This window comes from Phascolarctos cinereus, unplaced genomic scaffold (genome assembly GCF_003287225.1).
Source record: "Phascolarctos cinereus isolate Bilbo 61053 unplaced genomic scaffold, phaCin_HiC Scaffold_1;HRSCAF=81, whole genome shotgun sequence".
Taxonomy (NCBI): Eukaryota; Metazoa; Chordata; class Mammalia; order Diprotodontia; family Phascolarctidae; genus Phascolarctos; species Phascolarctos cinereus.
In genome coordinates, this window is record NW_027555514.1 from 259,418,492 (window position 1) to 259,431,525 (window position 13,034).

The following is a 13,034-nucleotide window of genomic DNA, read 5'->3' on the forward strand; positions in this document are numbered from 1 at the left end:
ATTGGTCTGATCAGCCACAGTTGGACATGTTGTACCTTGACCTCAGCATAGTGACATCATTTTGGTCCTCTTTGTGAATGGAGGACAACAATCAACAACCAATTAACACATCATTGCCACTTCTGCCATGGCTTCTGTCTTTGTATCATGCAGAGGTAAAAGCAATAGATATAATACTTGAGGATGTATGGCACGGAGCTGGCCTTAGAGTCAGGAAGATCTGGGCTCAAGTCCTGCCTATTCCATATTGACTAGATATGTTTTCCTGGATAATTCTGCATTCTCTACACTACTGTCTGAGACTATATTGAGAGACCTAATCTGAACTGGTGACCTATATTGGTAGAAAGAGTTTCCTTATCTGGGAGTTCCCTATACCAGTGAAATCACAGGTCTAGTTCCTATTCCTCTCCCTATGGGTTCAAACTCATATTCTTCTACTTACTTAACCATTTAAACTTGAATAAAGCCTTACACTTGCTACACCTTAGTTTCTTTATATGTAAAATAAAGCATGAATATTAGATGACTTCAAATGTCTCTTCCAGCTTTAAATCTGTGATCTATTTTCCCTTGTCTACTGTCTTCCTCAGAGAAAGAATCTCTCCACACTGGAAGCAGACTCCTCCCTTAACAACATGTTTATAACTCAAGTAATTGGCTGGGATCATGAGCAAGTAGCACAAAAAGAATCAGACCATAGAATGTTTCTTTGGTAACAAAGAAGATCAAAACATACAACCAGAAGAAGACAACACATCTAAAGCCTCCAAGAAAAATAGGAATCGGTCCCAGGCCATGGAAGAGCTCAAAAAGGATTTTCAGAAGCAAGTAAGAGAAGTAGAGGAAAAATTGAGAGCGATACAAGAAAATCATGAAAAAGAAGTCAACCCTTGGTAAAGGAAACCCCCCAAAATACTGAAGAAAACAATATCTTTAAAAATATCCTAACCTAAATGGGCAAAGAGGTCCAAAAAGCCAATGAGGAAAAGAATGCCTTAAAAAGCAAAATTGGCCAAATGGAAAAGGAAGTCCAAAAACTTACTGAATAAAATACTTCCTTAAAAATTAGAACGGCTGGATCATTTTGGGGGGCAGAGCCAAGATGGTGGAGTGAAAGCAGCGACTTTCTTGAGCTCTCCCCCAAACCCCTCCAAATGCTCATAAAAAATGGCTCTAAACAAATTCTGAAGCAGCAGAACCCACAAAAAGACAGAGTGAAACAAATTTCCAGCCCGAAACAACCTGGATGATTGATCAGAAAGGTATATCGAGCCAGTCTGTGAGAGAAGTGCAGCATGGTGTGGACACACAGGAAGCAGCAAACCTGGAGCAGGCCTCAGAGGACTGAATCATGGGCAGCTGTGGCAGACACCTCAGTTCACAGATGCCAAAGACAACTTAGAAGGTCAGTGGGAAAAGTCTGTTTCTGTCGGTGGTCAGAGAGAAAGGCGGGGTCTCAGCTCCATTCCCCAAGAGCATGGCCCTGGGTGGGGGCAGCTGCTTCCCGAGCTTCTGGACCACAGACTGAGGGGGAATCCAGTGGCTGATTAGAGAGGGGTTGCAGGGATCTCTTTGCCAGGGCTGAGGCAGGAATCTCTTGCTTTAGCTGTATTTTGGATCTGGGTCATAGTTCTGGGCGGCAGTGCGGGGGTGAGGAGGAGCACTGGCATGATGGAGCTTGTAGTGGCTGTGGAAAGAAACCCCTCCTCACAGTTACAGGACAGAAAGGAGTACTTGTAGTCACAGGCCAGGAAAGGAGTAAACACCTCGCCCCTTATCATACCACCTTGGAAGAACTGAAAATTTACAGGTCCCTACAAGTATCTCTGAAAAGAGCTATATAAACCCCCGAAGCTTGGAACAGTACATTCTCCACATTGGAAGCAGACTTTTACCTTAACAAAGAGTTTAAAACTCAAGTAATTGGCCGGGATCATGAGCAAGCAGTGCAAAAAGAGTCAGACTATAGTATCTTACTTTGGTGAAAAAGATCCAAATATACAACCAGAAGAAGATAACAAAGTCAAAGCTCCTACATCCAAAGCCTCCAAGAAAAATATGAATCAGTCTGAGGCCTTGGAAGAGCTCAAAAGGGATCTTGAGTAGCAAGTAAGGGAAGTAGAGGAAAAACTGAGAGTGATGCAAGAAAATCAAGGAAAACAAGTCAACAGCTTGCTAAAGGAGACCCAAAAAAATACTGAAGAAAATAACACCTTAAAAATAGCCTAATCCAAATGGCAAGAGAGGTCCAAAAAGCCAATGAGGAGAAAAATGCCCTAAAAAGAAAAGTTGGCCAAATGGAAAAGGAAGTCCAAAAGATTACTGAAGAAAATACTTCCTTAAAAATTAGAATAGAGCAATTGGAAGCTAGTGACTTTATGAGAAATCAAGACACTGTAAAACAAATCCAAAAGAATGAAAAATTAGAAAACAATGTGAAATATCTCATTGGAAAAACAACTGACCTGGAAAATAGATCCAGGAGAGAGAATTTAAAAATTATTGGACTATCTGAAAGCCATGATCAAAAAAAAGCCTAGACAACATCTTTCAAGAAATTATCAAGGAAAACTGCCCTGAATATTAGAACCAGAGGGCAAAATAGAAATGGAAAGAATCCACAGATCTCCTCCTGAAAGAGATCCCCAAAGGAAAACTCCTAGGAATATTATAGCCAAATTCCAGAGTTCCCAGGTCAAGGAGAAAATATTACAAGCTGCCAGAAAGAAACAATTCAAGTACTGTGGAAACACAATCAGGATAACACAAGATTTAGCAGCTTCTACATTAAAGGACCGCCAGACGTGGAATATAATATTCTGGAGGGCAAAGGAGATAGGATTACAACCAAGAATCACCTACCCAGCAAAACTGAGTATAATCCTTCAGGGGAAAAAATGGTCATTCAGTGAAATAGAGGACTTTCAAGCATTCTTATGAAAAGACCAGAGCTGAATAGAAAATTTGACTTTCAAATACAAGTGGAACATGAAGAGGTAAACAGGAAAGAGAAATCATAAGAGACTTATTAAGATTGGACTGTTTACATTCCTGAATAGAAAGATTATATTTATAACTCATGAGACTTTTGTCAGTATTAGGGTAGTTGGAGGAAAAAAATTATATGTATGTAGATAGATAGATAGATAGAGAGATAGATAGAGGGCACAGGGTGAATTGAAGATTAAGGGGTCATATCTGGAGAATAAAATTAAGGGATGAGAGAGGATTATACTAGGAGAAGAAGAAAGGGAGAGGTAGAATGGGGTAAATTATCTCACAAAAAAAATAGAAATGCCTCTTATGGCAGAGGGGAAATGGGGGAAGGTGAAAGGGAATGAGTGAATCTTATTCTCACAGGATTTGGCTTATGGAGGGAATAACATGCACATTCAATCGGGTATGGAAATATGTCTTACCCTACAGGAAAATAGGGGGATAAGGGGACAAGAGAGCAGGGGGATGATAGAGAGGAGGGCAGACTGGGAAAGGGGTAATCAGAAGCAAATACTTCTGAGGAGGGACAGAGTCAAAAGAAAGAATAGAATAAATGGAAGGGCAAGATAGGATTAAGGGAAATAACATTAGTTTTTCACATGTCTAGTATGGAAGTGTTTTGCATGACTGCACATGTTTAAACTATATTGAGTTGCTTGCCTTTACAATGAGGGTGGGTGGGGAGGAAGAAAGGGAAAAAATTTGAAACTTAATAGTTTTGAAAACATATGTTTAAAAAAATGTTTTCACATGCTACTGGGAAATAAAAAATACAGGAAATGCGGTACAGAAGTCTATCCCGCCCTACAGGAAAACACAAGGGGACTGGGATAAGAGAAGGGGGGAGAGATAGAAGAGAGGGCAGACTAGGGGAAGGGGTATTCAGAATGCATGCCATCTTCGGGTGGGGGGAAGGGTGAAAATTTGGAACTCAAAATATTGTGGAAGTAAACATTGAAGACTAAAATAAATAAATTTATATTACAAGAAAAAATTAGAAGAGAGCAATTGGAAGCTAGTGACTTTATGAGAAATCAAGACACTGTAAAAGAAATCCAAAAGAATGAAAAAATAGAAAACAATATGAAATATCTCATTGGAAAAACAGCTGACCTGGAATATAGATCCAGGAGAGATAATTTAAAAATTGTTGGACTATCTGAAAGCCATGATCAAAAAAAGAGCCTAGACATCATCTTTCAAGAAATTATCAAGGAAACCTGTGCTGATAGTTTAGAACCAGAAGGCAAAATTAGAAACTGACAGAATCCACCGATCATCTCCTGAAAGAGATCCCCAAAGGAAAACTCCTAGGAATATTGTAGTCAAATTCCAGAGTTCCCAGGTCAAGGAGAACATATTGCAAGCAGCCAGAAAGAAACAATTCAAGTACTGTGGAAATACAATTAGGATAAGACAAGATTTAGCAGCATCTATATTAAGGGACCACAGGGCTTGGAATATAATATTCTGGAGGGCAAAGCAGACAGGATTACAACCAAGAATCACTTACCCAGCAAAACTGAGCATAATCCTTCAGGGGAAAAGATGGACATAGAGGACTTTCAAGCATTATTGATGAAAAGATGAGAGCTGAGTAGAAAATTTGACTTTCAGATACAAGACTCAAGAGAAACATGAGGAGGTAAACAGGAAAGAGAAATCATAAGAAACTTGTTAAGGTTTAACTGTTTACATTCTGCATGGAAAGATGATTTTTGTAACTCATGAGTCCTTTGTCAGTATTAGAGTATGTGGAGGGAAAAAATTTTATGTATGTGTGTGTGTACATAGGTAGATAGATAGAGGGCACAGGCTGAGTTGAAGATGAAGGGATGATATCTGGAGAATAAAATTAAGGGGTAAGAGAGGATTATATGGAGAGGAGAAAGGGAGAGGTAGAATGGGGTAAATTATCTCACATAAAACAGACAAGAAAAGGCTTTTATAGTCTTTTACAGGGGAAATGGGGGAAGGTGAGAGGGAATGAGTAAATCTTATTCTCATTGGATTTGGCTTAAAAAGAGAATAACATACACACTCAATTGGGTATGGAAATCTATCTTTTTCTTCTTTTTTTATTTACTTTTTTTTGCATCCCAATGTTTTTTTTTATTTTATTAATTTATTTTGATTTCTCAATGATCAGTTCCATATACTTTTGAATTTAAAATTTTTCTCCCCCCTTCCTCCCCACCACCCTCCCCAACACAGTGCACAATCTGATATAGGCTATACATTTACTTTCCTATTAAACATATTTTCACATTAGTGAAGTTGTAAGTAAAAATTAAAACCAGTAGGAGGAACCACCAGAAAGAGGAAACAAAACTCAAAAGAAGAGGAAAAAAAAATAGCGATTCAACTTTCACATTTATGATTATTATCTGTCTTTTTCTCCCTCCTTTTTTCCCCATTTATGCTTTTTTTCTCCTTTCTCCTTACCCCCCCACTAGTGTTTTGCTTTTGACCACTGTCTCTTTCAGTCTCCTCCTTTCTATTATCCCTTTCCCTTTTCTTTCACTGTGCCCTTACTGCTTCTTCCCTCCCTTCCATCACCTCTCCCTTTTCTTTCCCCTTTTCCCTCCTACTGCCTGTAGGGCAAGTTAGATTTCTATACCTAACTGATTATGTTATTCCCTTCTTGAGCCAAATCTGATGAGAGTAAGGTTCAAACAATGCTCATCCCCCTTCCTTCTTTTCTTCTGCTGTAATAGGATTTTCTGTCTTTTCCTGTAACGTAATTTACCCTTGTCTGCCTCCTCCTTTCTCAGCACATTTTCTAAGATCAGACTAGCCCACTTACTTGGATACGTTTAACCCACTTGATTAGATTGTTTTTTATCATTACATCAAAGTGGACTAATATCCACCCCCTTTATGTATACTCCTTTAACATGGTGTAATAACGATACAGTTCTCAAGAGCTGCAAGCATCATCTTCCCTTGTAGGGATGTAAACAGTCTGCCCTTTTAACAATGTTTTGTATCTTTCTGTCCCATTTACCTTTTTATGTCTTTCTTGAATTTTGTACTTGAAGATCAAATTTTTTGTTGAGCTCTGGTCTTTTTATCAGGAAAGTTTGGAAGTCCCCTACTTTGTTGAATTTCCATTTCCTCCCTTGAAAAATCATGTTCATTTTTGCAGGGTAGTTGATGCTTGGCTGCAATCCAAGTTCCTTTGCCTTACAGAATATCATGTTCTATGCCCTGCGGACTTTTAATGTAGAAGCTGCAAGGTCCTGTGTAATCCTGACTGTGGTTCCATGATATTTAATTTTTTTCTTTCTGTCTACTTGCAGCACCTTCTATTTCATCTAGTAATTTTGGAATTTTGCTATTATATTCCTTGGTGTTGTCAACGTGGGATCTCTTTCAGGTGGTGAGTGGTGTATTCTTTCTGTGGTTATTTTACCTTCTGGTTCTAGGACTTCAGGGCCATTTTCCTTTATGATTTCCTTAAAGACACTGTCCAGGCTCTTTTTTTCATCATGATTTTCAGGTAGTCCAATAATTTTTAAATTGTCTCTTCTGAATCGATTTTCCAGGTCGGTTGTTTTACCTATGAGGTGTTTTATGTTTTCATCGATTTTTTCTTTTTTTTTTTTGTTTCTGTTTGACTGATTCTTGCTCTCTCATAGAGTCTTTAGTTTCCATTTGTCCAATTCAGGTTTTTAACAAATTGTTTTCTTCTGTTAGTTTTTGCACTTCCTTCTTCAATTGGCCAATTGTGTTTTTAAGGGATTTGTTTTCTTCAGTATACTTTCTTTCCAGTTTGCCAATTGTGTTTTTTTAGGGGACTTGTTTTCTTCAGTGTACTTTTTTTTTCCCAAGTGGCCAATTGTATTTTTTATGACTCTTCTACCTCTCTCATTTGACTTTTAAAATCCTTCTTGAGCTCTTCTAAGAAGGGTTTTTGGGCTTCAGATCAGTTCATATTCCCTTTTGATGTTGCAGATGTGGGTTTGTTGACAATGTTGTCCTCTTCAGAATTTCTGTCTTGATCTTCACTCTTCTCATAATATGAATCTATGGTACGTTTCTTTTTACTCATGGTTTCTTTATTCCCTGGCCGTTAAAGACATTGAGCTCTCCTGCTTCTTGTGTTGGGAGCCTAGGTCTTGGTCACTGGCTTTGTGTGCTGGGGCATCTTATGTTGGCTATTGGAGGCTGTACGGTTCTGGCAACTTACCTCATGTTGGGCTGGAATCAGCAAGGCTGGAACTTTCAGGCAATTCTAGGTTGCCTGCTTTTCCTTTCCTTTAGCTTTCTTCAGCTCCTTTTAGATGGGTGCTGCAGGGTGTTTATCTGCCTGGGGCACCTTGCAATGCTGCCTCCCTCATTTCTGCTAATCCGCTGGGGGATTCCTTTGTGGTAGAGTGCCGAGGCACCTGGTGTTTTTCTTAGCTGGTTTCCACCAGTTCCTCCCACCCTCACTGAGGCACTTGGAGGTCCAGGTGTTGGTGTTTGCCTGCCCTGCCACCTATCTTGGAGGGTCCGTAAAGAAAGGAAAATGGGGGGAAGGGACAAGAGAGAAGAAGGATGGTAGAGGGAGGGCAGATTGGGGGAGGGGGTAATCAGAAGCAAGCACTTCTAAGGAGGGACAGGGTCAAAAGAGAGCATAGAATAAATGGTGGGAGGGATAGGATTAAGGGAAATATTCTTAGTTCTTCACAACAACAACAACAAAAGGCAAAGCCAGACCTGTATTTGGGAAATAGCACCCTTTGAAATAGACTTACAGGCAAAGAGAAGGACGCAACACCTTCTTTTCATTCCCAGGGATGCCTGGAAGCCCCACACAATTGTACTTGGTCACTAGCCTGGGCTGGAGCAGCAGCTGGGCATGACTTGGGCTTCTCAGCTGGGGCTGGGCATAGGCTGCTGTTTTAAAGTCCCTGTTGCCTAAAAGGCTGATTATTAAAAGCATCATTTGCCTCCTTATCTCTACGGCTTATTTCCAAATGGAGCACTCCCAGGAGTCTGTCAATGTTTTATGAACCCACCTCTTACTTGAGTGCTATTGACTGACTTCATTGGCAGCTGCAAACTGATGATTCAAATAAAGGCTTCTATCCCAACCTCATGCTTCGGATAGTGGTGAGGGAGGGGGGACACACACAATATTGTAGAAGGTTATGATGAACCAATGAAGGTAGTTCCTAGGAGTAGTTCCAATTCAAGGAGCCAGAGCAAGGTTTCCTACAGTTCCTAGGAATGGTAAAGCAGAAGAGCTAGAAGGAATCTTAAGATTTCCTGGGACAGCAGTTATTTTTTTTAAATTTATTTTGTTTTTAATTTATGGAATAAAACAAGCATTTCCATAACATAATACAATAAAAAAGGTGATTACACATGAAATTACAAATCTACTACGTGTTATTTGTTATTCTTTTCAAATATATAACAAAATTATTATGAAAAAACCACAAACCTGTCCCATTAATCCAGAAACCAGGGCTATAGAAAGGAAGCTGGATTTCCTAATATTGTTTGTACTCCTGAAATCAAAACTCATGATTCTCAGTTCTTTTCCTTTACCTTCTCCTTCTTCCTATCCCTTCCTCTGGATCTTGGTGAAAGCCCCTTGATCTCTGAGGGAACTGAGTACACTGTATAGAAAAAAATATATTGGATGCAAGAATTCTAGTTTCTTCAGTTGTGGAAATTATTTCACATATGTAATTCTTATCAATCACTTTTGTTATTTTTGAGTTGTTTTAGTTGTTTCTGACTCTTTGTGACTCCATCTGGGGTTTCCTTGGCAAAAGTACTGGTGTCGTTTGCCATTTCCGTCTTCCAGATCATTTTACAGATGAGGAAACTGAGGCAAACAGAGTGAGGTGACTTGCTCAGGGTCACATAGCTAGTAAGTGCTTGTTCTGTGCCAGGCACCCTGCCAGATGTTGAAGACATAAAGTCAAAAGTGGCAAATAGTTCCTGCCCTCACAGAGCTTACATTCTACAGAATGTAGATGTAGAGAAAGAGAAAGGGAAGGAGAAATCAAGGTTATTTTCTACGTATAAGTTGGTCCAAGAGTTCTTTCTAGACACATCGATTTGATTTGTTGCTTCTGTTTGTTCATTACAATTTTGTAATACCTATGTGACCTTGAACCAGTCACTTCCCTTTCCTGAGTGTTCCTCAAGTATTAAAAACAAAAAAAAGTTTGGCTTTGAAGCAGAGTAGGCATCAGAAGGAGGACTTGTTCTCAATTTCTAATGTCTCTGTCAATGCGAAAATATATAGACTAAGTTCTTAATAAATACTTTCTGAATTAAATATGATTGCCATAATACAAGTCTGCTAATTTTCTATTATGAGTAGGAAGGTGATTTAATGACTTAATGCTCTTAGAAGTAGAAGATGCCAGGGCTTTCTGGCCCACAGAAAAACTTGGCATGCCAACAGGAGCTTGAACCCTACACACAAAAGCATTTCAATCAAAATCAAAGTTGGCTTCAGTTTTTCTTTTTTTAAATTAAAAGGGTACAGACATCTGAACTTACCCCAGTGATATATTATTTCAAGATGACAGAGCTGAAAGTGATTCCTGCTTCAGCTGATCTCATAGCATTTACTTCTCTTATGCTCAGCCAATATTCCAATTTCTATGATACTGCTCAGTTTGTCTTGCTATTTTTGTCAGATCCTATACTCTCTGAGGGCAGGGGCTATGCTTTATTGATGTCTTTATTCCCACATGCACCTAGCACACTGAGTGCTATATTAGAGGAGCTCAAGAAATGTTTGCAGAATGAAAGAATGAGAGACAGCATAGTGTAATGGACTTGCATTTATTCTGTTTATGCACATATAGGCGTATATATATGTATAAATATATATATATATATACATAATAAAAAAGTAGCATCTGATAGCATCTGCTATTTGTCAAGCACTGATAAGTTCCCTATTAATATCCTAACAACAACCCTGGGAATTAGGTGCTATTATTCCTATTTTACATGTGAGGAAACTGAGGCAAAGAGCGTGTAAGTGAATTTCTCAGAGTCACACTTCTAGTATCTGAGATGAGATCTGAATTTAGGTTTTCCTTACTCTAGGTCCAACACTCTATCCACTGATCCGCTATATCTGTATCTATCTATAGTCTCTCTCTCTTTCTCTCTCTCTTTGTCTCTCTCTCTCTGTCTCTCTCCCTTTTTTTCTCTCTCTGTATGTATATATATGTGTGTATGTATGTGTGTGTGTATAGATATATACATATATATGTGTGTATGTATATGTATATATACATATATGCACACACACATATTTTTATATCATATTTTCTTACCTGACAAAAGGCAAGCCCTATGAAGGCAGTGACTATTTCATTTTTTGCCTTTATATCTCTCTAGTGCCCAGCCCAGTGGTTGACACATGTTAAATGCTTAATAAATGCTTATTGATGTACTCATGCATGCCAATTACACACGCTATTTGTTGTTGGTATGCATTTATATTGCTTATAAACCTTTTTTTTTAACTACGTTTATTTTTCATTTTACATTGAATCATCTTTTCTCCCATCAGTCACAATGAGAGAATAATTTTTTGAAACATTTTGACAAATAGTGGAAAGGATGTGGAAAAAATGAGACATTAAGGCACTGTTGGTGAAGTTGTGAGCTGATTCAACCATTCTGTAGAGCACTTTGGAACTATGCCCAAGGTGTTATAAAACCATGCATCCCCTTTGACCTAGCAATACAACTACTAGTTCTGTATCCCAAAAAATATTTAAAAAGTACAAAAAGGAAAAGGACCTATATGTACAAAAATAGTTATAATAGCTCTTTTCTGGTGGCAAAGAATTGGAAATTGTGGGGATGCCCATAAATTAGGGAATGGCTGAACAAAGTATGCTACATGATTATGATGGAATATTATTGTGCTATAAGAAATGATGAGCAAGATGCTCTCAGAAAAACCTGGAAAACCTTACATGATCTTATGCAAAGTGAAATGTACTGTATACAAAATAACAGCAATATTATAAGATGATGAGCTTTGTGAGTGACTTAGTTTTTTCAACAATACAACGATCCAAGACAACTCTGAAGGACTTATGATGAAAAATGTTATCCAGCACCAGAGAAAGAACTGATGGTGTCTGAATACAGATTGAAGCATACTTTTTAAACTTTATTTTCCTTGAGGTTCCTCCCTTTGGTCTATGTTTTTTTTCACAATATGACTAATATGGAAATATGTTTTACATGACTACACATATGTAACCTATATCAAATTGCTTGCCTTCTCAAAGAAGGGGAATGGGGAAGGAGAAAGGGAGAGAATTGGGAACTCAAAGTTTAAAAAATGAATGTTAAAAAATTGTTTTACATGTAACTGGGGGGGAAATAATGTGCTAAATAAAGAAAAAAAGAAACATTTTGACAATTGGCCCCTCAGGACCAATTAATCCTAATTTTAAAAAAAATTTGCATTTTTTGTCACCATTACTAATATAATAAAGCTTGAGGAAGGTATCTAAAATGTTGTTATTTATCTCAAAGTCAAAGCTCTATCTAGGAGGGACCTTAAAGATCACCTTGTCTAGTCAACAGATCAGGAAATTGAGGCTCTACTAGGTAAGTGACCTTCTTAAGATCAAATAGGTAAAAAGAAGTCAGATTCTTCACTTCAGCTATACTTTAAAAATGTGATTTAAGGCTGTTTTGATCCATATCCAGTGAAATTTTGCTTGGCATTTAGTATAGGATGGAAGGTAGAAGGGTTAGCATATGAATGAAGAATGAGACATTCTGCTTGTCCCAAAAGGTAGGACTAGAAGTAATGGGGAAAAGTGTCAAGATTCAAGCCTAGTATAAGGGGAAAATAGCCTAACAATTAGAGCTATTAAAAAGAAGAATGGACAGCCTTTATTTAATGTCTTTAAGGAGAGCCTTGAAGGATGGGGAGGAGCAGTGTTACTCTTTTTCCAGGAGAGGTTGGATTAGATGGATTCTGAGATTCTAGTTGCATGTATCCCAGCCTTTTAATTGGAATTTAGAGGCGTGTGAAGACTTAGAAAAGAAAAACTAATCCAATCATGATATCATTTCACAGATAAATTCACCAGAGAACTGAAGTGATTTTCTCTAAGTCACAACAGACTAAGGAGAAAATTTGGGATTTGAACCTGTTTCCTCTGACCCCAGATTCTGTTTTTGTTGTTTTTCTTCCTTCCTTCCTTCCTTCCTACCTTCCTTCCTTCCTTCCTTCCTTCCTTCCTTCTTCCTTCCTTCCTTCTTTCCTTCCTTCCTTCCTTCCTTCCTTCCTTCCTTCCTTCCTTCCTTCCTTCCTTCCTTCTTCTTCCTTCCTTCCTTCTTCTTCCTTCCTTCCTTCTTTCCTTCTCTTCTTCTCTTTCTCTTCTTTCTTTCTTTCTTCTTTCTTTCTTTCTTTCTTTCTTTCTTTCTTTCTTTCTTTCTTTCTTTCTTTCTTCTTTCTTCTCTCTTCTCTCTCTCTCTCTCTCTCTCTCTCTCTCTCTCTCTCTCTCTTTCTTTCTTTCTTTCTTTCATTACATGCACACTGTTGCCTACAAGCAAAATTCACTACTGGGGCTTGTTCAGTTAAATGACTGCATGCTTTACAATTGACATAGAGGTTGTTCCAAAAGCCTGAGAGTAGTTTTAAATCTTAAGACTTCTATCTATTAAGTTTTAATAGCTTGAAACTACACTCAGACTTTTAGAACATCCTGCATTTATAAGGAAGCATAGAATTCCAGAGACAGAGAATGTCAGAGTTGGAAAGGACTTTAGATCCCATTTAGACTAGATTCTATGTGAAAGCAGATTCCCGTCATTCTCTCCCCACCCTATACCTGACAAGTGGCCATCTAGTCATGGCTTTACAAAGCAAGCGTATCAGCAGTATCAGCAACAGCAACAGAAAACACCTCAAGAGAGGGGAATATCCATTATCTCCTGAGATATTCTACTTTGGCATAGCTCTAAATATTTGAAGTCTTTCCTTGAATCAAACCTAAATCTGTCTTGTTGCAGCCTCTGCCCATTTCCCTAGT